The sequence below is a fragment of the Ovis canadensis genome, chromosome 3 (genome assembly GCF_042477335.2).
Source record: "Ovis canadensis isolate MfBH-ARS-UI-01 breed Bighorn chromosome 3, ARS-UI_OviCan_v2, whole genome shotgun sequence".
Lineage (NCBI taxonomy): Eukaryota > Metazoa > Chordata > Mammalia > Artiodactyla > Bovidae > Ovis > Ovis canadensis.
The window spans coordinates 228,473,892-228,500,530 of NC_091247.1; the positions used below are offsets into that span (position 1 = coordinate 228,473,892).

Here is a 26,639-nt window from a genome sequence, read left to right on the forward strand (position 1 = left end):
GCGGCCTCCGACGCAGGCATGTCGGGGGGGCTGGCCCACAGCCTGGGGCTCAGAAAACACTGACCCTCTCTGTGCGGAGGCCGGAAGTCCAAGGTCAAGGGTCAGCAGCGTTGGTTCCACCCAGGGGCTCAGAGAGATGACCCATCCCTTGGTGCCGGCCTGGCGTCCGGTGCCTCCCGGCAGTCCTCGGCCTGCAGACACCTCTGCCTCATGTCACGCCAGACTCTCCTCTTAAAAAGGACACCAGTTGCTGGATTAGGACCAACCCGAGTCCAGGAGGACTTCCTGACAGTGCTTACCTTCATCACACCCGCGCAGGTCAAGCTACATCACCAGACCATGAGTGAGTCCAACACGCCCGACACTCGTCAGGAAACACCTGGCCTCACGAGGCACAAGGATCGGGAAGACCTTACCAAGGAGGGGGTCCCGGCACGGGTACGAGACGGAGGAACCTGAGGACAGAGCGCTGAGCGAGAGGGGCCAGACACAAAAGCACAGATGCCGTGTGCACCCAGGGACATGGGCGTCCAGAGTGGCCAAGTTCACGGAGACAGGGCAGACGAGGGATGTCGGGGGCGGGGGGAGGGGGCTAGCGTTTAAGCGAGACAGTCTCAGCTGTGCCAGGTGAACACGTCCTGGAGACGGACGGGCTGCTGGTCACACAGCAGTGTGAGTGGCCTTAACGCCACGGACCTGTACACAGAGAAACGGGTGAATGACAACTTCATGTTATAGACAATCTACAGTCTAAATAAGAAAGGTGAGCACATACACGAACAGGGAGGGTGAGGAAATGGGTACGGAAGCAGCCGAGACCCTAAAGCTGCCTTCTCCTGCCACGCCCACTCTCACTATGCACCGTAAAGCTTCCTGATACGGGGTGACTCTGACTCAGAGACCCCCTCTCCTAATTTCATGTGTGAAACGAAGCTCCTGTCCCAGGGTCACATTCAGCATCCACAATATCAAGTTATCCCACGAGAAACAGCTCATCGTGTCCATGCCGGACAGAACCTTCTGGAAGACTGGAGTCGTACCAGGCCCCACTACCTCCAGAAAGGCTTGCTCACAGCTCCCAACGGCCACTCTGACCCTGGGCTACAGAGGCTGTGAGCTGAGACGCATTCTTGTCAAGATAAGCACTTTCGCCTAAGAGTCAAGGATTGGTTCTTCAGAAAGTTAAACATGTACCTGACACCTGACCCCGAATCCCACTCCGAGGTGAAATGTGAAATAATTGAAAACATATATCCACACAAAATCTTGTACATGAATCCTTGGCGCAGCTGACGACGATTCACAAGAGCCAGGAAGTGGAAACCCACGTGCGCATGGACTGATGCATTCTATCTAAACAAGATGTAGTCCAAAAAAAACACACTACAAACTAGATGCGGTCCATCCATATGACGAGCTCAGATGCAGAGAGAAATGAACTGACAACCTCAGAAACACGCTCAGGGACGGGAGCCCGTCTCAGAAGCACACTGCACACTTTCACGAGCATGAACTGTCCAGAACACGTAAGCCCGCAATAACAGAACCAAACGGGGAGCTGCCAGGGACGGGCACGGGGACTGCCGGTGGGTGCGGGTGTCCCCGGGGGCATGCAAATATCTGGGGACTAGACAGAGGGGCGGCCACGCACACCGTGAACGTACCAAAGGCCACCGAGGTGTCCACCTTGAAACGGCTCATTCTACGACATGATGTGAATGCCACCTCAATGATTAAAAAGGAAAAGAAGAGCTAAGGACTCACCCCATAAAGAGTAGTTTTCTCTTGCATGAGATTGTCCAAAAGGAAAGAAATTATTTTAAAAGGCATCGTGGAGCTTCCCTTGCAGTCCAGTGCATTAGGACTCTATACTTCCCCAGAGCACAGGTTCGATCCCGGTCAGAAAACTAAGATCTGGCAAGCAGTGCAGCCAAAAAGAGAAAAAGGCATTGTAATTGTAAGAAGGATTTTCTTAGAACTAAGCGATGAGCTGAGTCAGAGGAGATGAGCCAGGAGCGGGGAGCAGACGCCCTTTGACAGAGCCAGGAGCCATGTTCCGACCCACAGTGACGGTGAAAACGCAGTTACCACTCAGGTGGGGCTACAGCCAGGCCGGCTGTTTACACTGTCAACTGAACGTTGTGAAAGAGACCAGCACACACCCTCAGTGAAAACACAGTGGCGGCCCTCCCTCCGATGGGATCTTGTGGAGCGTTTTGTCAGGGACCGGTGTCGCTCCTGGGTTTTGTTTTATTTCCAGCACTGGCTGAACAATGCGTAGCCTCGCTGGCTGAACAGGAAGCCAGCAGTCAGACCTCCCCACACTGCTCGCTGGGGACAGAAGCTGTGCTGCGTTTCGGGGGAGAAAGGCAGTGAGGCAGGGCCTTCAGCACGCGGTTGGGTCCCCGCACTGTGGACAGCAGCAGGGACGCTCAGGGTAGGGGTGGGTAACTGGTGGCTAGGGGCCGGCCCAGCACTAAGGATGCGAAGCAGCACTCCCAGGCCAGGTGGTCACCCACCCCGGAGCCGCCCCAACCACAGACGTCTCCAGACCTCGGCAGACGTCCACGGGGGGCAGAATCACACCCAGGTGACAGCCCTGCTCTGGGAGACCACACGGAGGTTTCTGGACTCTTCTTCTGGCTTGAGGCTGGTGGTGAGACCCGGGAGCTGGGCGTCAGGCAGGACGGCCCAGGGGCTGCATGCCTCCCGCAGCGCAGTGTGGCTTCCCTCCACCGTCGGGGCCAACATGGAGCCAGTCCAGCCTCACTCTTTCCTGCCAGAGCCAGAGAGGCCACTCTTCCGACCCGTCCTAGGAAAATGGGCAAAGCTCCCCCACGACAAAGACTTAGGTCCAAATGGGTTTCAAAGAACTCGCGGCTCAAACGCATTCCTTTCTGCAGCTGAGTAACATCCCACTGTGTATACGCACAGCTCCCTTATCCGTCCATTGGGTGACGGGCGTCCAGCCTGCGTCCGGGCCCCGGCTGCTGTAAGCGGGGCTGCGGTGCACGCTGGGGCACGCTGGTCTTTTCACCTCTGGTTTTCTTCAGGGTGTGCGCGCTTGCAGGGCAGCAAAGGAGACACAGACCTTTCAGACACCGTGGCGGGAGGAGGGGTGGGATGATCTGGGAGAATTACCACAGGTAAAATAGGCCGCCAGCGGGAGCTCGATGCAGGATGGGGGGACCCAAAGCCGGCGCTCTGGGGCAACCTGGAGGACGCGGTGGGCAGGGGGGGCGGGGGGTTCAGGAAGGAGGAACACATATACACCCAATGCTGATTCACGTTGATATACGGCAAAAACCATCACACTATTGTAAAGTAATTATCCTCTGATTTCAAAAAATTGGGGGTAAAAAGAACTAGAGAGTGCCCCGCCCTGCCTGGCTCCGAGCTGAGCGACGGCCTCCAGGGTGATCAGGGTGCCACCGCCCCGGGCACCTGCCGAGGGTCACTCACATGTCCTGCGGCCCCAGGCAGGTCAGCCCGAGACTGCTGTGGGCAGCAGAGAGGAGACTGTTAGGCAACGCGCAAACCCAGCCCAGCCCGCAGGCTGCTGAGCCCAGGGGCGCTGCCAGGCCTCCTCAGTCACTGCAGCTCGCGAGCAGCCCGCAGGCAGTCCGGGAGGTTCCAAAGAAGCAGGAGACCCAGGCAGCCTCTGGGCAGGACACGTGGGCCCTGGTGGCGATCCCGGGGGACAGGACAGGGGGGACCTCCTGCTGTTACTTGGCACTCGCGTAAATCTTTGTGGCTTTGTGTGGCGGGCAAAATAATGCTCCACCTTCCCAAATGAGGCCCAGTCCAGAGGCCCGGAACCGTGAGTGTGCCATGCTACGTGGCAAAGGGTCGGGTTGCTGGTAGGCTGACCTTGAAACAGGGAGGCCATCCAGATGGGCCCAGTGTGACCACAAGGTCCTGAGAAGCGGAAGGGAAGACAGAGAGAGAAAGAGGCTGCACGGGGAGGCCGCACTGCCGCTACGCGGACGGGGCGGGAGCCCGAGCCTGCAGTGGGGGCGTCTCTGGCTGCTGGAGGAGCTGGGTCAAAGTCCCCCCGGAGTGTCTAGAAGGAGCGCAGCCCACCACAACCCGGTTTCTTCCCAGCGAGACTGCTGGACTCCTAACCCAGCGAACTGAGCGAGGATAAATCTGGGTCCTCTCCAGCCACCACGCTTGCGGTCATTCGTTACAGCAGCCGTGAAACAGCTCATCCTGTGAGGTTACCGTAACCTTGACACCAGCATCAGACAAGGAGAGGGCTTCCCTGGCTCAGGGGTTAAGAATCCTCCTGCCGATGCAGGAGACAAGAGAGCGAACCCTGGCCCAGGAAGACCCCACGTGCCGCGGAGCAACGACGCCAGTGAGCCACCGGCTCCTGAGCCCGAGCTCTAGAGCCTGCGAGCCGCAGCTGCCAGGCCACAACTGCTAGGCTCACACCCCAGAGCCTGTGCCCCGCAAGGAGGAGCCCCCCAAGGAGGAGCCTCCCCAAGGAGGAGCCCGTCACCCCAACGAGAGAAGAGCCCCCGTTCTCCACAATTAGGGAGAAAAGCAACAAAGATCCAGCACAGCCAAAAATAAACAAATAAAACTATAAAAAAAAAGACAGAAATCAGACAAGGGGAGCACTGGAAAGGAAAAGTACAGGCCACACCACTCACAAACAAAATGTGATAATCCTTTAAAAAGGAAACGAAAATGAAACCTAATAATGATTAAAAATGAAACAGAAAACAAAATCTAATAATGATTAAAAATAAAAGAGAAAACAAAATCTGATAACTACTAAAAATAAAACAAAATGACACCTAATAATGTATTAAAAATAAAACAATGTATCAAACCAAGTTGGATTTACCTTAAGAATTTAACATTTGAAAATGTGCTAACATAACACCACACTTTTTTATAAAAAGCATATTTGCATCTCAATAAACAGAGGAAAAGATTCAGTACAATATTGCAATGACTCCTAACACGGATGCTATCAAACAATGGAGAGACGGATACTGCCTTCAAATGACAAATACAATGGCAAACAGCACACTCAACAGAGCAGCCCACTACGTCCTCTCCCCAGTCGTACTGGAGGCCTAGTCAGCGCCATGCGGATGGCTGAGTGAATGAAGATTTCGTATCATCACTCACAGATCATACGGTGAACGACAGAGAAAACTCCACAGGCTTTGCAGGCGACGCGTCAGAATGCACCAGAGCACAGAGCAAGGCAGCTAAAGAGCGAGACAGGAACTCCTGGGCTCCCTGGCGGCCCAGCAGGTAGGACTCCGCACTCCCAGGGCAGGGGTTCCGTCCCTGGTTGGGGAACTAAGACCTGGCATGCCACGTGGCGCGGCCAAATTAAAAAGGAGATGTTTTTAAGTCTCAAGGATGCCTGAAAAGAGAAAACAAAAACGAGCGCACTTCCTGTACAAGTCTCATATCACACAACGTTTTAAATGTCACTTACAACAGAATGAACATAGACCGCACTTAAGAACTAATCTAATAGAAGACACAGAAGCCCTTTATAAAGAAAAAGAATAAAAAGATAAACTACTATTATGGGAATACCAGACCGCCTGACCTGCCTCTTGAGAAACCTATATGCAGGTCAGGAAGCAACAGTTAGAACTGGACATGGAACAACAGACTGGTTCCAAATAGGAAAAGGAGTACGTCAAGGCTGTATATTGTCACCATGCTTATTTAACTTATATGCAGAGTACATCATGAGAAACGCTGGGCTGGAAGAAGCACAAGCTGGAATCAAGATTGCTGGGAGAAATATCAATAACCTCAGATATGCAGGTGATACCACCCTTATGGCAAAAAGTGAAGAGGAACTAAAAAGCTCTTGATGAAAGTGAAAGGGGAGAGCGAAAAAGTTGGCCTAAAGCTCAACATTCAGAAAACGAAGATCATGGCATCCAGTCCCATCACTTCATGGGAAATAGATGGGGAAACAGTGGAAACAGTGTCAGACTTTATTTTTGGGAGCTCCAAAAATCACTGCAGATGGTGATTGCAGCCATGAAATTAAAAGATGCTTACTTCTTGGAAGAAAAGTTATGACCAACCTAGATAGCATATTAAAAAGCAGAGACATTACTTTCTCAACAAAGGTCCACCTAGTCAAGGCTATGGTTTTTCCTGTGGTCATGTATGGATGTGAGTTGGACTGTGAAGAAAGCTGAGCACCGAAGAATTGATGCGTTTGAACTGTGGTGTTGGAGAAGACTTGAGAATCCCTTGGACTGCAAGGAAATCCAACCAGTCCATCCTAAAGGAGATCAGTCCTGGGTGTTCTTTGGAAGGAATGATGCTAAAGCTGAAACTCCAGTACTTTGGCCACCTCATGCAAAGAACTGACTCATTGCAAAAGACTGTGATGCTGGGAGGGATTGGGGGCAGGAGGAGAAGGGGATGACCGAGGATGAGATGGCTGGATGGCATCACTGACTCGATGGACGTGAGTCTGAGTGAGCTCCGGGAGTTGGCGATGGACAGGGAGGCCTGGCGTGCTGCGATTCAAGGGGCCGCAAAGAGTCAGACATGACTGAGTGACTGAACTGAACTATTGGCAGAAACAAAGATGACCCAGCCACATTCCCTGATAGGAAAAGCCAAAGTGGAAAGGGTAGCCGCTCTCCTCTAACTGACATAAGAATCACTGCCTTATCTGTCTGGGTCCCCAAAGGGTCCCTCACAGAACTGGCAAGACAGTCTGTAATCCATAAGGAAGACAGATAGACCAGCACAGCCAGGCAGGGGGAGGGGGACAGCTTGCAGGAGACGTGAGTGCTCGTCCGAGTCCACGGTATTTGCAGGGGACTGACACGGAGCGACCTACAGCCAGGATAGAAACCAGAATCCGAGCCACGAGCACAGGAAAACGACATGTGGCCGAGCTGCCGCGGGGAGAGAGGAGCATTCCACGAGTGGGCCTGGGCCCATCTATCTGTTGTTGTTAAGTCACCAAGTCGCGTCTGACTTGAGACCACATGGGCTGCAGACCGCCAGGCTCCTCTGTCCATGAAATTTTCCAGGCAAGAAATACTAGAGTAGGTTGCCGTTTCCTTCTTCACGGGATCTTCCGGACCCAGGGATCAAACCTGTATTTCCTGTGTCTCCAGCCTTGGCAGGCAGATTCTTTACCTGCTGACTCACCAGGGAAACCCTAGACCAAATGATACTGGATCCCTGCCTCACACTGAACACAAAAAGCAATTCCAGGGAATTAAGGACGGTAGTACGAAAGGGAAAACCTATTTTACAAGGAATTGTACAGAACTACTGTTTATGATCTGAGGCAGATAAGGATTTCCTAAGACATGAATCATGATCTTAAAGGGAAAAGGTGTATCATTTTGATATTAACTAGAAGAACTTTACACAGAAGACGATTTTTAAAATTAATGATGAGACAAGCCACAAACTGGAAGATACCTGGCCCTAAAACAAATGTAAAGATGCTCGACATCACTAGCGATCTGAGAAATGCAAATCCAAACCTCAGTGAGACACAATTCACACCCAAAGACTGGCAAAAGTGAAGAAGCCAGATGTCCACAAGCGATGGCAGGCCCACACGAGGGAGGCACGGCTGCTCGCTACTGGTGGAAAGGGAATCGGTCCAATCACTCTGCAAAACCCCGGAGTCGCCTAACCCTTGGGCCCGACGGGCAGCAACTTTCAGGAGAGTCACTCCAGGCGGATCACCCCAAGGGAGTCACCCCTGGGAAACCACGCCCCCGTGGGCAAGAGCTACACAGATGTCCAAGCAGCAGGAGAGATCCAGTGGGACGGGGGCTTCCCTGGCGGTCCAGTGGCTAAGAATCTGCCCTCCAGTGCAAGGGGCATGGGTTTGACCCCTGGTCAGGGAGCTGGATCCTGCAAGCCTCGACTAAAGACCCCGCAAGTCACAACCAAGATTGAAGATCCCACATGTGGCGACCCAGACCTGGCACAGCCAAAATAAATGAAATTTTTTAAAAAGAATGGAACGTTCACAGGATGAAACGCCAAGCAACAGTGGAAAGGAACCAGCTACAGCTTGAAATGCCAACACGGGTGCCGAGTGGAAGGGCAGGCCGTCGGTAAAGACACACTGCGGGCGCCGTGTACACAGACTCCAGACACAGACACAACCCAACGAGACAGGGCCAGATCCTTCGCCTGAAACCCCTGGGTCCGGGTGGCTCTGGAATTCAGGAGTTTTTTAATGTGGAAGTTATAAACAGTGCATATTCCATTTTACATAACAACTGATCTCGCCTTTGAACAGGTAATCCTCTTGCAGACAGCGGGTGAATAGTCACACGAACAAGGATAAAATCTGTCAACAGCCTCCCATTGGTCTGGGTCTGGTTTTGCTGCCAAATGAATTTTTGATCTTCACAACTCAGATAATCACGATGGTGTGATCACCCACCTAGAGCCAGACATCCTGGAATGCGAACTCAAGTGGGCCTTAGGAAACATCACTACAAACAAAACTAGCGGGGGTTTTGGAATTCCAGCTGAGCTATTTCAAATCCTAAAAGATGATGCTGTGAAAGTGCTGCACTCGATATGCCAGCAAATTTGGAAAACTCAGCAGTGGCCACAGGACTAGAAAAGGTCAGTTTTCATTCTAGTCCCAAAGAAAGGCAATGCCAAAGAATGCTCAAACTACCGCAGAATTTCACTCATCTCACACGCTAGTAAAGTAATGCTCAAAATTCTCCAAGCCAGGCTTCAACAGTACGTGAATCGTGAGCTTCCTGATGTTCAAGCTGGATTTACAAGAGGCAGAGGAACCAGAGGTCAAATTGTCAACATCCGATGGATCATGGAAAAAGCAAGAGAGTTCCAGAAAAACATCTATTTCTGCTTTATTGACTATGCCAAAGCCTTTGACTGTGTGGATCACAACAAACTGTGGAAAATTCTGAAAGAAATGGGAATACCAGACGACCTGACCTGCCTCCTGAGAAATCTGTATGCAGGTCAAGAAGCAACAGTTAGAACTGGACATGGAAAAACAGACTGGTTCCAAATTGGGAAAGGAGTACATCAAGGCTGTATATTGTCACTCTGCTTAATTAACTTATATGCGGAGTACATCACACGAAATGCCAGGCTGGATGAAGTACAAGCTGGAATAAAGATTGCTGGGAGAAACATCAATAACCTCAGATATGCAGATGACACCACCCTTATGGCAGAAAGTGAAGAAGAACTAAAGAGTCTCTTGAGAGAGTGAAAAAGTTGGCTTAAAGCTCAACATTCAGAAAACTAAGATCATGGCATCTGGTCCCATCACTTCATGGCAAATAGATGGGGAAACAGTGGAAACACTGGCAGACTTTATTTTTTGGGGCTCCAAAGTCACTGCAGATGGTAACTGCAGCCACGAAATTAAAAGACGCTTGCTCATGGGAAGAAAAGTTATGACCAACCTAGATACTATATTAAGAAGCAGAGACATTACTTTGCCAACAAAGGCCCGTCTAGTCAAAGCTGTGGTTTTTCCAGTAGTCATGTATGAATGTGAGAGTTGGACTATAAAGAAAGCTGAGCGCTGAAGAATTGATGCTTTTGAACTGTGGTGTTAGAGAAGACTCTTGAGAGTCCCTTGGGCTGCAAGGAGATCCAACCAGTCCATCCTAAAGGAGATCAGTCCTGAATATTCACTGGAAGGACTGATGTTGAAGCTGAAGCTCCAATACTTTGGCCACCTGATGCGAATAACTGACTCATTTTAAAAAACCCTGATGCTGGGAAAGATTGAAGGCGGGAGGAGAAGGGGACGACAGGATGAGATGGTTGGATAGCAGCATCGACTCTAAAGACATGAGTTTGAGTAAACTCTGAGAGTTGGTGATGGATAGGGTGGCCTTGTGTGCTGCAGTCCGTGGGTTCGCAAAGAGTCGGACACAACTGAGCAACTGAACTGAGCTGAACTGACTTTGATTTTCAGACTTCGGGATTTGGGGAAAGCAGCTGAGGGCTGTGGACTGGCCTCCTGACAACTAGGCCCACATAGCCCGGAGCCAAAACAAAACCCAGGACAGGACCGGGAGGTGCACCCAGGGGGCCTCAGGGACGTGGAAGGCTGCGCTGCACACGCCTGAGTGTTCCTGTCCTTTGCTTTTTCCTAGCTTTGAACTGTTTCAAGTCAACAGTGAAAGTTCTGTAAAGGAAATGGGAGTGGAATGGGGGTGATGGAAAGGGGCGAAGCAGCAGGCCTGAGGTTTCAGGCTTGAATGGGGATCCTGTTCCCAGACAGGAAGGAGGTGAGGTTTTCTCTGTCTGGGCAGTGATGGGATTGAGGGATGTGTGGTTTTAAAACGGCCACAAATGTGGCGACCTCCTCTCACCCACAGGTGAACGGGTGTCCCCTTCCTCTGGAATCCGGGTGGGCCTCGGACGGCTTCAACTAACAGAAGAGACAAGACCGTCGCAGCGTGACCCCTGGGTCACAGCAGTCCCCGATCCCACACTGCCCGGCCAGCCCCGCCCCGCTGCCCACCTCTGCTGTGACCCTGGGCTCCTCGCTCCCCACAGGGAAGGCGGGACGGTAGGCTCTCCCCGAGGCCCGGGAGGGCTATGGGGCTGAGTCTTTGCTCTCGTGAGCCGTGACCCCCTCTGCTTCTCCCACGGCTCAGGCTGCTGCCCCGGGCCCAGGGCGTGGGGCCCAGGGACGCCCAGGACACCCCGCCTCCGGGAGGAAGGGCAGTCTCCCACGTCTCCGCCGCTGTTTCCCACGAAGGCTTTCCAGAGAGAAAATAATTATTAACTGCAGAGGCTTAATGAGGAGAGGAGCTGTGAGGGTTTCTAATACCAATAATTTGTACCTATTTACGAGCAAATGGGCTACAACAAAGACGGCTGGAAGCCACCGCCTCAGATTCCGCTTCCCTTGCCTCCAGCTAAGAGAGCGCAGAGCTGAGCACAGTGAGCATGACGCCAGACAAAACCCAGGATGCTCCCGGGTCCCCAGACCCTGACCGGCTGGGACATGCCTAAGGTCCCCAGACCCTGCCCAGCTCGGACACCTGTGACCCTGGACTCTGCCCGGCTCTGACATACCTGTGACCCCGGACCCTGCCCGGCTCTGACACACCTGTGACCCCGGACCCTGCTCAGCTCTGACACACCTGTGACCTTGGACCCTGCCCGGCTCGGACACCTGTGACCCCGGACTCTGCCCGGCTTGGACACACCTGTGACCCCGGACCCTGCCCGGCTCTGACACACCTGTGACCCTGGACCCTGCCCGGCTCGAACACCTGTGACCCCGGACTCTGCCCGGCTTGGACACACCTGTGACCCCGGACTCTGCCCGGCTCTGACACGCCTGTGACCCTGGACCCTGTCCGGCTCTGAGCACCTGCAGAGAGGGCTCTCAGTCCAGAAACCCAGGGAATGAGGCTGCAGAGAGGGAGCTGCAGTGGCAGGGTGAGGGGGGCCTGGCACCTGGGCAGAGTGCAGGCCACCCATCCGTCCTGCCCCCTCACCTGCAGGGCCCCGGCACGGAACAGGACCAGTCCTCCAGCCCAGCCGTGGCAGCAGCCGCCACAGGCTTACCCTTCCTCAAGAGACAGGGCAGAGCATCCGATGGGGACTAGGGTTACCCTCCCGGCCCCCTACCAGCAGCGCCCTCAGGGGCCCTGAAGTCCCTGGCAGAGTAACTTCACTGAACCCTCTTCTGAGTTACAAATGCCACTGGGAGGTTATATTAAGGCCCTGGCCCCTTGGTGCCTGAGCTCCCCAATTCAGAGGGGGCAGCTCAGGCTCCCCACGAGAGAGGCAGCTACCCTCACACCACGTGGCCCTTGGAGATGCTGGACTGACACTCTCTATGAGCTCACCCCTGTGCTACCAGGACAGTAAACACCCGGCCTGGCCCCCATCAGGGGGACAATCAACCACCAACAGCAACGGATCATCTCTGCTACGTCCCGAGGCCCTTCCCTCCAACTGAGTGAAGACCCCACGCGTTGTTCTCTTTGGGGCAATGTGCCATGTGCAATGGCACCCCACTCCAGTGCTCTTTCCTGGAAAATCCCACGGACGGAGGAGCCTGGTGGGCTGCAGTCCATGGGGTCGCTAACAGTCGGACACGACTGAGCGACTTCACTTTCACTTTTCACTTTCATGCATTGGAGAAGGAAATGGCAACCCACTCCAGTGTTCTTGCCTGGAGAGTCCCAGGGACGGGGGAGCCTGGTGGGCTGCCGTCTCTGGGGTCGCACAGAGTTGGACACGACTGAGGCGACTCAGCAGCAGCAGCCCTGTGCCTAGTCACTCTTGTGGCTGACTCTGCATCTCCATGGACCTCTAGGCAAGAACACTGGAGGGGGTTGCCATGCCCTCCTCCAGACGATCTTCCCAACCCAGGGATCAAACCCAGGTCTCCCACATTGCAGGCGGATTCTGTACTGTCTAAGCCACCAGGGAAGCCCATAAATATTGAAGTTCCCCTTCTCCAGGGGAACTTCCCGACCAAGGAATCGAACTGGGGTCTCCTACACGGCAGGCGGATTCTTTACCAGCTGAGCCACCAGGGAAGCCTAATTTTCTTTGGGGAAAAGATCGAATATTGGCCCAGTTCAGTGCAGTCGCTCAGTCGTGTCTGACTCTTTGTGACCCCATGAATCGCAGCATGCCAGGCCTCCCTGTCCATCACCAACTCCCAGAGTTCACTCAGACTCACGTCCATCGAGTCCGTGATGCCATCCAGCCATCTCATTCTCTGTCGTCCCCTTCTCCTCCTGCCCCCAATCCCTCCCAGCATCAGAGTCTTTTCCAATGAGTCAACTCTTCACATGAGGTGGCCAAAGTACTGGAGTTTCAGCTTTAGCATCATTCCTTCCAAAGAAATCCCAGGGCTGATCTCCTTCAGAATGGACTGGTTGGATCTCCTTGCAGTCCAAGGGACTCTCAAGAGTCTTCTCCAACACCGCAGTTCAAAAGCATCAATTCTTTGGTGCTCAGCCTTCTTCACAGTCCAACTCTCACATCCGTACATGACCACTGGAAAAACCATAGCCTTGACTAGACGGACCTTAGTCGGCAAAGTAATGTCTCTGCTTTTGAATATACTATCTAGGTTGGTCATAACTTTTCTTCTAAGGAGTAAGCATCTTTTAATTTCATGGCTGCAATCACCATCTGCAGTGATTTTGGGGCCCAAAAAGATAAAGTCTGACACTGTTTCCACTGTTCCCCCATCTATTTCCCATGAAGTGATGGGACCGGATGCTATGATCTTAAGTTTTCTGAATGTTGAGCTTTAAGCCAACTTTTTCACTCTCCTCTTTCACTTTCATCAAGAGGCTTTTTAGCTCCTCTTCACTTTCTGCCATAAGGGTGGTGTCATCTGCATATCTGAGGTTATTGATATTTCTCCCGGCAATCTTGATTCCAGATTGTGCTTCTTCCAGCCCAGCGTTTCTCATGATGTACTCTGCATATAAGTTAAATAAGCAGGGTGACAATATACAGCCTTGACGTACTCCTTTTCCTATTTGGAATCAGTCTGTTGTTCCATGTCCAGTTCTAACTGTTGCTTCCTGACCTGCATACAGATTTCTCAAGAGGCAGGTCAGGTGGTCTGGTATTCTCATCTCTTTCAGAATTTCCCACAGTTTATTGTGATCCACACAGTCAAAGGCTTTGGCATAGTCAATAAAGCAGAAATAGATGTTTTTCTGGAACTCTCTTGCTTTTTCCATGATCCAGAGGATGTTGGCAATTTGATCTCTGCTTCCTCTGCCTTTTCTAAAACCAGCTTGAACATCAGGAAGTTCACGGTTCACGTATTGCTGAAGCCTGGCTTGGAGAATTTTGAACATATTGGCCCAGGCATCTATTAATTTACAACTTGATACACTGTAACTGCCCAGAGCAGAAAAGCAAGGGTTTTTTTGTTTTTTTCTGGTTAAGTATTTGCTAAGAAAATTCCAACCCTAAATTTCAAGAGACCGATTTTGCATGACCTAAGAAGGGTAAGACCCAGCCATTTTAGATAATTAACCAGAAACCAAACGAAGCGCCAGAGAAAAGTCACCAGGCCCTCCCGGGGAAAACGTATCTTTCAGCAAACAGCAGACGTGTGTGTTTCAGCATTCTTTCTTCTCCTTTGTTTATCACATCTTAAGTGTCTTTCTGGAGTTGAGTCTCGCAATTCGCTTTCAGGCCCCTTTCCTCTCGGTCCAGATGGCGAAACCAGGTTCCAGGATCCAAAGGGTGGAACCACGTCTCCGCCTCCTCTGTTCAGCTCCAGGGACCCTTCCTCACAGCTGCGCTGGGAGTCTCCTCCTGCGGCCTTTGTGGGCGGCCACCTTACTGCCTTTCCTGGAAACTAATGAGCTGTGGGTCTGCTCTGGAGTCATCGGAAGATGGAAATACTCGAGAAAGACTCAAAAGTCTGCTTGGACAGGGTCACGCGCACCATGACCCACTCTGCTCTGCTGCTAAGACGCTCTCATGTTGCAGGTACTTGGTAAAGTCACTCATCAGGAATGTTCTCTGGCCTCTCGTCTCTCCCACCCACCTGTCCAGCCCTCTTCCCCGAAGGCAGGGGTCACACCTGTGTTCCCCAGCCCTGCAGGCCTCCTCCTGGCTGTGTGCTGGGCCAGAGACTTCCAGCCCTCTCCTCCTCCACACACACACAGACACCCACAGACACACACAGGCACACACACACAGGCGCACACACACACAGACACAGATGCACACACAGAGACACAGACACACACAGACATCCAGACACACAGACACCCACAGACACACAGACACGCACATAGACACACACACACACACAGACACACACAGACACACAGACACACAGACACAAACGCACACACACACAGACACCCACAGACACACAGACACGCACACAGGTACACACACACAAAGACACACACGGACAGACACACACACACACAGACACACAGACACACACAGACACAAGCGCACACACACACACAGACACCCACAGACACACAGACACACACACACACAGACACCCACAGACACATAGATACACACAGGCACACACACAGGTGCACACACACAGAGACATACACACACAGGCGCACACACACAGACACACACAGGCACACAGACACACGGACACAGGTGCGCGCACACACACACACAGACACCCACACCCACACCCACACACACAGACACACACACACACACACACACACACACACGGGCACACACAATTCCGAGGTTCCGAAGGAGAACGCCAGCTCCAAGTTCTCCCAGTGGCGCCTTTAGCATGGGTCTAAATGAAGGAAGAGATTAATCTAACATCAGATTTCCTGTTATTAAGTGATTAAGAGATGACTTAAAAACAACAAATTGGATTTCCCTCTTAGGTTCCCCCAAGGGTCCTGGAAAGGATGTATGCAATTCGCTCAGGAATTACCGCGACTCATGACGTTCACAACTCATTTATAATTTAAAATTGTTTGGGATAATAAGCCTTTTTAACGACCTAATCTGCAAGCTAAACTCAAAGAAACTAATTAAAATTGTCATCACTCATTAATTCAGCCAGTCCTTGCAGCCTCTGTGTTCTAGGCCCAGATCTCGGAGAGGGAAAACCCGCAGGGCTGTCTCAAGGAGCCGTCAGTCTGGTGGGGGTGACAGGCAGAACTGCAGACAGTCGCAGCCGGGGGCATCCGAGGTGCAGATGGGGGTGTGTGGAGTGGGAAGGGATGTCCAGGCTGAGACTGGGGGCGCTGCGGGAGGTGTCCAGCGTGAGATGGGTTTCGGGGGGAGGGGCCTGCAGGAGGACCGGCACTGGTTGGGCAGCTGGGTGAAGGCCACAGGTCCACACACCCTTGGCCCTGGCGTTACCTGTCCCTGTATGTCACTGTACCGGGTGGGAAGGGGACTGCTCCTCAGCACCGAGATGGTACTCTTTTCAGCAGGCAGCATCTGGGGTCTCAGAAGCAGGAAAGGATAAATGCGCTCAGGTGCCCAGAAGCACCCACACCCCAAGGCAGGGCCAGCCTCCTTCCTGCTGATTATACACTGATCTGAAAAATTACCTGCCAGGAAACTAGTTCTCCTGAAGCAAATCATTACTTTCAGTGTGCAACCAGTCAGAGATGCCTGAGTGGTTTTCCTTTGTTTGCACGTGCTAACCAACAGATGGCTGTTGTCCCCAATTCCTCTACTTGCCACAACCCAGAGGGCCAGCCGGTCAGGATCCTGGGGCAGCTGTGCCTGGCCCAGCAGCAGGGGTGGTGGAGGCCTTTCTGACGAGGGCGCTTTAACTATTAACCCAGGGCCTGACTTTCCCACGCTCGGCTCCGGGGGCACCGAGACCATCATTTATCACCACCATGAAGGGTTCAATGACCGCTGGAGACAGGGAGGCCCAAGCTGGGGCGCCCAGGCCTCTGCAGGTGCCGAGTGGCCGTCCCGCCCCTTGTAACTGAGGGGCAGACACTGCTGAGATTCCAAGGGGCCCTGGCGGCCCGGCCTCCCCTGACTCAGAGCTGAGCCCAGGCCCAGGTCTCTGAGAGCCATGTTCAGTCTGTCCGGGAAGAAACACGAGGGGGCTGGGGGTTCCCAGGATGAGCCTTCAGGTCAGGGGTGCAGCTGCCCAGCCTGGTGGGCATGAGAGCTGTCCCTTCCCCCTGCCGTTCTCAGCTTCCTCACCTCATTTGCCACGAGCAAAATGGGGCGCTTCCCGAGACCTGGCTTTCAATGTGCAAAGAGCGCCAGGGCCACCCGGGCACCCACACCCAGAGGCCTGGAGTGGGGCCCTGGTCTCCTCCTGCTGGAAGAGCCCCCAGACGCTCGGGGTCCTGCCCCCGGCTGTGCACCTGATGAGAAAGAGGCGGAGAACGGCTTCTGGAGGGGCCATCAGGAGAGCTTCTGGCCGAGCCGGGCCCCTGAACACTCTGCCTGCGGCCTCCATCTAAACATTCCTATTCTCAGCTCCCACGGTTTATGTCATGGTAAAAGATAAATAAAAACTCACCTGTGCACTCTAGGGCCATAAGCATTTTACTCAAAAGATACCTTTGCGATACGACCTAGGGTGAAATGCCAGGTAACCCCAGATGGCCTCCCCTAACCACTTCACAGGGCGCATGCTGCAGCCTGCAGACCTGGGGGGCTGGGGTTCGCCTTGAGAACAACAGGAAAATGCAACCCTTTCCGCTGATGCAGCCGCCCATGCTCCAGACACAGACGGGGTTTCCTTATCCACCAGCCACAACCCAGCGCCCATCCTGGCTTGACCCTGGGAACATCATCAAATTCTCCATACAATCCTCCTGGGCAGCTCTGACCAGGCCTCAGAGAGTCAGGAGGTTACGTGACTTGTCCAGGGTCACCTAACTGGCTAATGGTGTGTGAAGATGCAAGCTCATGTCCGGTCAGGGGCTCCAGGCCCTTCTCACACTCGCTGCCCCTTGCATGCAGGAGGGAGTCAGGACACCTTTCCCCCAGAGCAGGAAGGCGCTCAGCTGAAATCCGCATGGTGCATCTCCTGAAGTCGGACTTCTCCACCCGGGCACCGTGGACATTGGGGTGGGCTCCTTCTTTGTCGCGTGGGACTGTCCCCTGCCCTGGGACACTGAGCAGCAGCCACCACACAGTGACCCTGGTCCGCGTCCTTTCTCTCACTTGCCCACGGGGAGCCCCAGGGACGGGTCCCTCTATCTGGAAAGCTTACTGGGCCCAAAGGCCTCCAGGGGCTGAAGGATAAGCTGGGTGAGGACGCGATATGCCATCGGGGTGCCCGGGTGCTTGGGGAAACCGCCATGCAGGACCCCCGCCTGTGAGCAAGGGACCTGCCAACTTAGGTGGGGCAGAGTAGTCCCAGCTGATGAGGAAGTTAGCACATCTTAAGACAAGTCAAAAGAGGACGTTCGGAACGCAGCACATCCAGCTCGACGGCAGGCACAGGACCTACCCTCACGGAGTAACTCAGCTCTTCTGTTTTCTCGATTTGTTCTTTTTCACTTGATCAGGTAAACTTCTGAGCGTGCAGAGCCTGCTTTCCGGGCTCTCTGGTCAGTTCACCTGGGCTATCTATCTAGCTGTCCCTGGCGAGTGGCCGACCCTCTTAATCACAATGGCTTTGCAACAAGCCTGACACGTAGCCGACCAAGTCCACCCTCCTCGTCCTTCAAAGTTGTCTTGGATCTTCTTGGCCAATATTATGTACAAACAAAGTTTACATACGGTTTCATTTACCTGTGAGCTTATATGTAAATTAACACCCAATTTATACATGTAAATTTACATGTCTGTGTGTGTTAGTCGCTCAGTTGTGTCCTACTCTTTTTGACCCCATGGACTACAGTCTGCCAGGCTCCTCCATCCATGGAATTCTCCAGGCAAGAGTACTAGAGTGGGTTGCTATTCCCTTCTTCAGGGGATCTTCTGAACCCAAGGATTGACCCTGGGTCTTCGGCATTGCAGATGAATTCTTTACTGCCTAAGCCATCAGGGAAGCCCAAATTTACATGTATTTACATGTAAATTTTATATGTATTTACATATGCTTCATAACCAACTTGTCCATTTTTTTTTCAATTTCCCCTAAAAATCCGTGGGTTTTGGTTAGCATTGCTCTGAATCCATACATCAGTCTGGGGGGAAATGCCATTTCTACAATACTGAGTTTTCTAATCCAAGAACACAGTTAATCCCTCCTCACATACTTAAGTCTATCTGAACTTCTCATAACAACATTTTAGAGTTTTCTGTCCACCTTTTATTAGATTTATTTCTAGTTATCTGATCTTTTTTGCTATCAAAAATGATACATCTTATTTCATTTACCATTTACTGCTGGTACACAGGAACACATTTGATTTCATATATTACCCAAGCATCCAGCAATCCTGCTGAAGTCCCTTATTATTAACCATTTACCTGCAGATTCTTTTGGATGTTCTTTGTATGTAATCACCCCATCTGTGAATAATAACAATGCTATTATTTATAGATTTTATTCATAATAATAAGTGTTATGTTTACAGGTATTTTTTTTTCTTGTTTTATTGCATTGGCTGACTTCCAGCACAATGCTGCAAATTCAGAACCTAAATCAAAGGTCTGGCCTCTAGTAGAAACCAAATGAATACTGATTGGGTGATACAAGCTGAGTTATTAGCGGCACCGAGTGGCACCACAAGGCTCTTGGACTTCATGCCAGAGATCCTAGTCCAGTCTGTTAGCAAATGAACAGGAGCCACAGAGGGTCTCAGCGAGCAAAAGCCACCTGATCACAAAGCAAGACAGAAACAAACAGGAGAGAGAGGATATATCTGAACGAAAGGAACAAAATCTTTGTTGTTTGAGTCAATATAACAGCTCTCCTAGAGAATCACTTGAGGAATTGTTTTAGAGAGCTTGTGATGGTGGCTGGATGCAGCATCACCAAAAATTCATTACTTCACAGCACCCAGCAAGATCTAGTTAAAAATATAATCAAAATCAACAGAGTCCTTAGCACAGCAACAAAACCCATGAAACCCCTAGAAATGAGCCTAAAATGAAGCCTGTGTGTGGAGGAGATGGCTGATTTTACTACGGCACGTGAAAGACGACATTAAGAGATGGAAAACACGCCACGTTTCTACGGCAGAAAAACAAGAGCCGACTCACTGGGAAAGACCCTGATGCTGGGAAAGACTGAGGGCAGGAGAAGGGGGCAGCAGAGGATGAGAGGGTCGGATGGCATCGTGGACCCGATGGACGTGAGTTTGAGTGAGCTCCGGGAGATGGTGAAGGACAGGGAAGCCTGGTGTGCTGCGGTCCACGGGGTCGCAGACGCGACTTAGTGACTGAACAAGAAGATACGCCTTGAACCAACGCGTACTGGATTCCTGGACCTGCTGCAACAAATTGCCACAAACTGGGTGGTGTCAACACAGCAGGAAATTATTCCCTCATGGCTGTGGAGGCCAGAGGTCTGGAATCAAGGTCTGGCTGGGGGAGCTGACTCCTTCCAGAGGCTCTGAAACAGCATCTGCTCTTTGCCTCTTCCCAGCTTCTGGTGCTGCCAGTGGCCCTCAGCCCACACGGCCTTCTCCCTCTGCGTCCCGCTGTGCTCTCCTCGGGGCTTGTCACTGCACTCAGGGCCCCTCCTCGTTCAAGCCCATCTCATCTTAACTATATGCGCAAAGGCCTTTTTTCCAAAGAAGGTCACCCCTACAGGTTCCTGGTGGCTGTATTTTCTCGGGGCCCACTAGCTAACCCACGACACAAAGTAATCCATATACACAAAGTAAATCTCACCAAGATCCCTACAGGGTTTTTTTTTTAAATTATTATTATTCACTGAAGCCATATGAGGTATTTTTATACTCATACATAAGAGAAAACCCATAAGAACAGCCCAAGAAAATCATGATAAAGAACAATGAGAGCAGGATTTTGCTGGGGGTCCAGTGGTTAAGAATCTGCCTTCCAATGCAGGGGACCTGGGTTCCATCCCTGGTGGGGAAACCCCGATCCCGCATGCCTCGGGGCAACTAAACCCTTGCATCGAAATTACTGAGCCAGCTCTCCATAACTGGAAGAAGCTCGTGCCCTGCAACGGAAGGTCCAGAGTGCTGCGGCTAAGATCCCACGCACCGAAAAACAAAAAATGAGCAAGTTTTTTTAAGAAACAAAAACAATGAGGGGGATCACGCAGGCCTGGCTCTCAGGAGACCTACAGTGCATCAGTCATTAAAACAGCGGGCTGGGTGGGGACAGACGGCCCCGGTAGAGGGTGCGAAACGGGTCTGCTTACCTGGTTGCGGGCACACGCTTCGTGATGAACGCGGCATTTCAAGGCGCGGGGGATGGACTGTGCAAACAAAGCGTACTGAGACCACTGGTGAAAGCTAACTTGATTTTACACCATTGCCCCACGTTTAACTCAACAAATTAAAGCGCCATACATGACGGGAATACTTTTAAAACAAATTAAAAAATAAAACATGGGACATTTCTATAATCATGGGACTGGGAATGCTAAACCCCGCACGAGAAAGCAGGGGGAGGGAGCCCAGGGAAAGGCAGGCCCCAGAAGAAATGCAAATGCCCGATAAACATGTGAAAAGACGCTCCATCTCCAGGGAACCAGAGACGGGCAAAAATTCAACAGACGGCTATTTTTCACCCATCAGATTGGCAAACGTTTTAGACAACGATAACGTGGAGCTTAGGGGGAGACACAGATTACCAAGCTTCTGAGCCAGTGGCAAGGATGTCACCTAGCGATGCATTTTCAGAAGACAATTTGGTAATTTATTCAAAATGTAAACACTCTGTCTTTGAAACAGCAAATCCACTTCTGCACATCTATTCTCAAGGCGCCTTGGAATACACGCCCGAAGACTGTTGTCCCAAGGACAGTCACTGTTTGGCTATAACAGCAAGGAATGAGGCAGGACTCATCCTGCACCAATCTCCAGCCCCCGGCCACGGGGCATTCTGCAAGGGATTTTGAGGCTGTACCCTGCCATCTTGCCCTGTGCCCCCGGCCCCTCCACCCTTGCCCCCATCTCCCAGCATCCTCTGTTTCTGATGCTCAAAATCTCAAGTTGCCAGATGCCAAGGGTTCCACCAGCTCCCTTCTGGATCTTTCCAGCCGGTGGGCTTGAAACCCCTCCTCTGTCTGCACTTCCCCTCCCTATAGCCAAAGCCCTCCCTGCTCCTCTCCCCTGGAACATCCCAGACCCCCAGGAGTGATGGCCCCCCCCCAACCCCAGTTTGAGTTTTGTTGGTCAGGACCTCTCTTGCTGTAACTCCATCTCAGACCCTCGCCCACAGCGCAGGCCTAACAGGAGAGCTGAGCCTGTAGCCCCCTGGGACACAGGACGCAAGGAAAGCTCGCAGTAACGTGGCCAGTAAAACCCTGGGGCAGGGTTTCAACCGCCTGCTGGAGACGCTCTCTCCGTGGAGCCGCTCCGGCCCCTCCCCCAGGGCTCCGGGATCACATTCGCGGTGGAGGCGGTAACCATGGACACGGGCAGTCCCGCTCGGGCAGGCAGGCGGGCGGTTGATCAGTAACCTCGGGACAATGACAGCGGCGGCTCCGTGCTCATTCAGATGGCGGGGCGGGCTGAATGGGGGCCCGGCACAAAGGCCACTAGCAAAATGACGCGGGAGGGCTACCACAGGGGGTGTGAATGGCCCCATAACTGCCACAAAAGAACTGAGGCCAGGCCACACCTGCACTTTCTGATCTTTGGGGGAATTCACGGCAAGGCCTCCAGGGGTCCTTGGTCAGATGTCACCGTTCCTGAAGGGGACTACATCACCACCATCCCGCCTACGTTCTTAGCAACAAGCGGGCTTCAACTGCAGCCTCAGAGTGGAACTCACCGACGTGACCCCCGCCCGGGGTCCAAACGTCGGCTGGCGTGTGGCTGAGAGGCGTGGCCGGTTCACGACCTCCCATTATGCGGCAGCGCTGGCCGGGTGCACTCCAGGGCTGGCGGTGCCCCATCAGAGCTGAAAACCAGTCTGCTCGCATAACACACACGTAACATCATGCTTTTAACGCCCGCCCACAAAGGCAGAACTTATAATGCTGTTTTTTTTAAAGCAAACATCACCCTTTGACATTTGAACACCTCCCATGAGAAAGAACTAAACGCATCTTTCTATCAGCCGGGAGTAACTGCCTGAGAAAATAATGTCTGAATACTGTTTAACCCTCTCTGGCACAGTCATGGGCTCCCTGACACGAGGGGAAAGGAACAAGATGCTTTTAAACCAAGAAGACACAGGAGGCAGGCCAGGGATGACTGACTGCAAGGTCTCCCACGGAGCGTGAGCGGCACAGGCGTGGCCCTGGGAGCAGCGAGACCACCCTCCTTCGCTTGGCCGCTGATCCAGCTGGACACGCCCACTCCAGAGGCAACGAGCACCATTCCCCTTCTCTGCCCCGACCCCCTCCAGAGGCTTGGTTACCAGCAGCTCTTCCTAGTGAGGCTCTTTCCTGGTGATGGAAGTGGTCTTGGATGTACAGGCTCAGCTAGCTCCACCGCGGGGTCCCTGGAGCTCTTGGGGACAGGACCTAAGATGCCAGCAGGCTCAGAGCCTGCCCGCCCTGGGAATGGTGTCCTGCACCCAGGAATCCAACCTGCCGGTGGTTCGGTGATGTTCAGTCAATCACCAGATGCCTTCTGCTGCCTACTTCCAGCCAGGAGGTCAGCCGGAGAACGCGCTGGAAGACCCAGCATCAGCATCCAGGGGCCCTGAGCGGACTCTGGGCCTGCGGGCCAGGGGCTGTGGCTGTGCTGGTGTCTGCTTCCCACTGGCCATCAGCCTGGACAGGGACGCAGCCTGGGGCTCCCTCTCCCTGTCACCCCTCGGTGGTGGTGACAGTGTCCTGGGACAGAGAAGCCAGGGGTGAGAACAGCCGCAGTTCCATCAAGTCACCCCATCGAGCTACGATACCACTGCGTTAAGAGAAGAGTTCAAAACACAAAAGAAGTGCGCAAGATGTAAAAAGGTATGTTGTATATACAGCGATCCTACAAACACACAGAGAGCGAAGGTAATTCAGTAAAAGATGAGCAATCTAATGGGAAAAGCAGGCGGGCGATTCACAGAAGCAGCGGGAATGGTTGATGAACTGATGGAGAAACTATTTCCTCTTTCTCCCAAGACACATCGAAAAAGGAAGACACTTACTTTTATCTACAGGATTAAAGAGGATGAAAAAGATTCATCCTTCCCATGAAGATGCAAATTCAGAGGATTTGGGTCCAGCTTAGTCCAAACTTTCTAAAGGCAAGGGGCACACCTTTGGCACCAATAACTTCACTTCTAGGAATTTAGACTGGAGCGTCCACGGCAACCCACTTGAAGGAGCACGTGGAGGGCAGACAGGGAGGTGAAGGAAAGAATTCCATGTATGTTTCTATCCACAGAAAAAAGTATGGCGGGATTCACAGAAAACTACTGTGTGCTTCTGAATGTTTACAAGCTTGTTTTACTCTTTAACAAGATTCTTCAGAACTTTTTTAGAAGATAAAGTTAATCTATTCCACCCATCTTTCCCCTTTCCCCAAAAAGCCTGGCTCTGGAAGGACCTGCACAGCGCTGCAGACAAGCCCCCAGGGCGCTCTGACCTGGGCGCACCTGGCCAGACTGTCTTTGCTCCCCTCGTTTTCCAGACCCCACTCCACACCTGCCCCTGCCCTCAGACCAGGCCCCTTCTGCAGATCAGGGGTCCAGCTCACCAGGGCCCCCCTACCCCGGCTCCAGTCCCAGCATGACTGGAAAGATCTCTCTCCCTGGAATTCCCACCCATTGCCAAGACCATTCCTCTGGGGGATGTTCCCAGAACACCCAGCACCGAAGTCGCTCCCCCAATGACACAGAGCAACCCATTCACACTGATGGGGTGCGGACATGCGAGCTCGAGTCAAGAGCTCACGCTCAGAAGACTTTCAGGCCTCCAGCCCATCGCCCACATGCAAACAGGCGCCGAGAGGTCCCTGGAGAGACGGGCAGTAACGGGGGGCTGAGGCCCAAGAGTACCCCAAAGATGCTGAGACAGATGCCAGCGGAGCCCACCAAGGCAGAAGCCAGGCACCCACAGCTGGGGGTTGCCTCCATCCAGACCCCCAACACCTGCCACGGCCTGGGGGGGTCAGGGAAACTGCTGGGCTGCCCCAGAGACCACCATCACCCAAGCTCCTCCAGTGGGCAAACGCACACTTCTCTGGGGTGCCTAAGGGGGTCCCTACCCTGACGTCCCCCCCAGCACTGGCTCTGGCTGCCCCCGGCGCCCGACATTCACCAGCTTCCTGCTCTCCCCCGCAGGGTGGGCAGTGGGCGTGCCGACCCCACCCCGTCACTCCTCCCTGCTCAGCCCCTCAGCCCAGCTGACCGATCCTTGACCCTCACCGCCCCTCGCCCTCCACCCAGGCCTCTGTGGCTGCCCTCAGGAACCTCTCTGTCCCCAAACTGGCCGGCCGTGCCACCCGGCGTCCCACCTTGCTCGGAGTGCTGCAGAGCCCTGTCCAGCCGGGCGGGGGTTCCCCACTGCAGGGTGGGCAAGGTGAGGGGGGCATGCTGCTTGCTTCCTCCCCTGCCAGGCACCCAGAACCCCTCGCAGCCCAGCACACGGCAGAGGCCCACCGGGGACGCACTGGCCAGGCCGGGGTGCCCCCGCCTCCCGCCTCCCTCTCCCCCGTCCAGTTCCCTGGCCATCCACCACTGCCCTGGGTGGTGGGCTCCCCAGTGGGAGGACGTGCTGGGGGGCAGACTCGGTGCTCAGAGAGCGGCCAGCCGGCCCGGCCCGCTGGCCCTCCACAATCACCCACCAGCCCGGGGCCCCTGAGACCCAGCTGTCGGGGTGGATGCCGCCCGGGTGCTCTGGAGCCTTCTGCACGTCACCCAAATCCCGTCCGATCCTGCCGCGCCAGCACCGCCCCGGCCACGCCGGTGGTCCTGCCCCAGCCCCAGCCCTGGGGATAGGCGTGCAGCCAGGCCACCGCCCGCGGTGCGGGGACACCAGGGCGAGGGCCGCCCGGCCGAGCACAGCACCTCCAGGTCCCCTCCGTCGGGCAGCCCTCCGTCCCCACCAGGGAGGGCCGCCTCGGCCGAGCACAGCACCTCCAGGTCCCCTCCGTCGGGCAGCCCTCCGTCCCCACCAGGGCGGGCCGCCCGGCCGAGCACAGCACCTCCAGGTCCCCTCTGTCGGGCAGCCCTCCGTCCCCAGCAGGGCGGGCCGCCCGGCCGAGCACAGCACCTCCAGGTCCCCTCTGTCGGGCAGCCCTCCGTCCCCAGCAGGGCGGGCCGCCCGGCCGAGCACAGCACCTCCAGGTCCCCTCCGTCGGGCAGCCCTCCGTCCCCACCAGGGTGGGCTGCCAGGGGCAGACCCCCGCTCAGCGTCCTGGACGCCAAGCAGGAGCCCACGTACGTGCGGGAGGGAGGAGGGGGCGCCAGCCGGGAACACGGGGGTCAGACTGGCCGGTGGCCCTGCCCGCTCTCTGCCCTGGGGGCTCCCGCCCAAGCAGGGCCCCTCGGCCCACAAGGGCCCTTTGTGGTGTGGCATTTCACACACTCCCGTGCCTCCCCTCCCTCACTTCCTCGCCAAATTCCGAGTGTCCTGCCGCCCCGCGCGGCTCCCCTTCCCTGCCCCAGACAGAGGGGCTGGGCCCCCAGCCGCTGCCACCCAGGCCGCTCCGGCCCGCCCCGTCCGGAGAGCTCCTCTCCCCTCCAGAGACCATGCAAGTCCCGGTTTGGGTGAAATTTAGAAATGCCAGATTTCGAGGAAAGAGTCTGTGCACAGTTATAAATAGCGCATTCCCGCAGGCGCCGCTGAGAACACAGTGCAGACTGAGAAAGCGCCGGGAAGGCCAAGAGGCGTCAGTCAGCGTCGGGGAGTCGGGGGCTCTGAGGTGACTGCGAGGCCGCCGGCCGCAAGGACCAGGGATGCCACCGCCATGTCGGGGACCCTCCAGATCAGCGGGCCAGCCCAGGGTCCTTCCCGTAACTCCGCCACCACAGCCCCCCGGACCAGACAGGACAAGGCGGTGACCAGCCTCGTTCTCTGCTCCATCTTAAAGGCATCGGCACAAAGCCAAGGGGCTCTGGGTGCCCTGTCCCTGTGCCGGGCAGTCCCTCCAGTCCAGCGTGCCCAGGGCCTGCTGCGG

At 54.1% G+C, this 26,639-nt stretch overlaps 1 protein-coding gene and 1 long non-coding RNA gene across 3 annotated transcripts in view; one reads left to right on the forward strand and one right to left on the reverse strand.

The window, feature by feature from the left end:
* CELSR1 (cadherin EGF LAG seven-pass G-type receptor 1) overlaps positions 1 to 26,639 on the reverse strand; it is a 147,146-nt gene that overhangs the window by 95,958 nt on the left and 24,549 nt on the right. The window lies entirely within an intron of this gene.
* On the forward strand, positions 14,012 to 15,547 carry LOC138437988 (uncharacterized). The gene is made up of 3 exons (XR_011256227.1): positions 14,012 to 14,096; positions 14,182 to 14,481; positions 15,375 to 15,547. It is a non-coding gene; the product is annotated as an uncharacterized lncRNA (long non-coding RNA).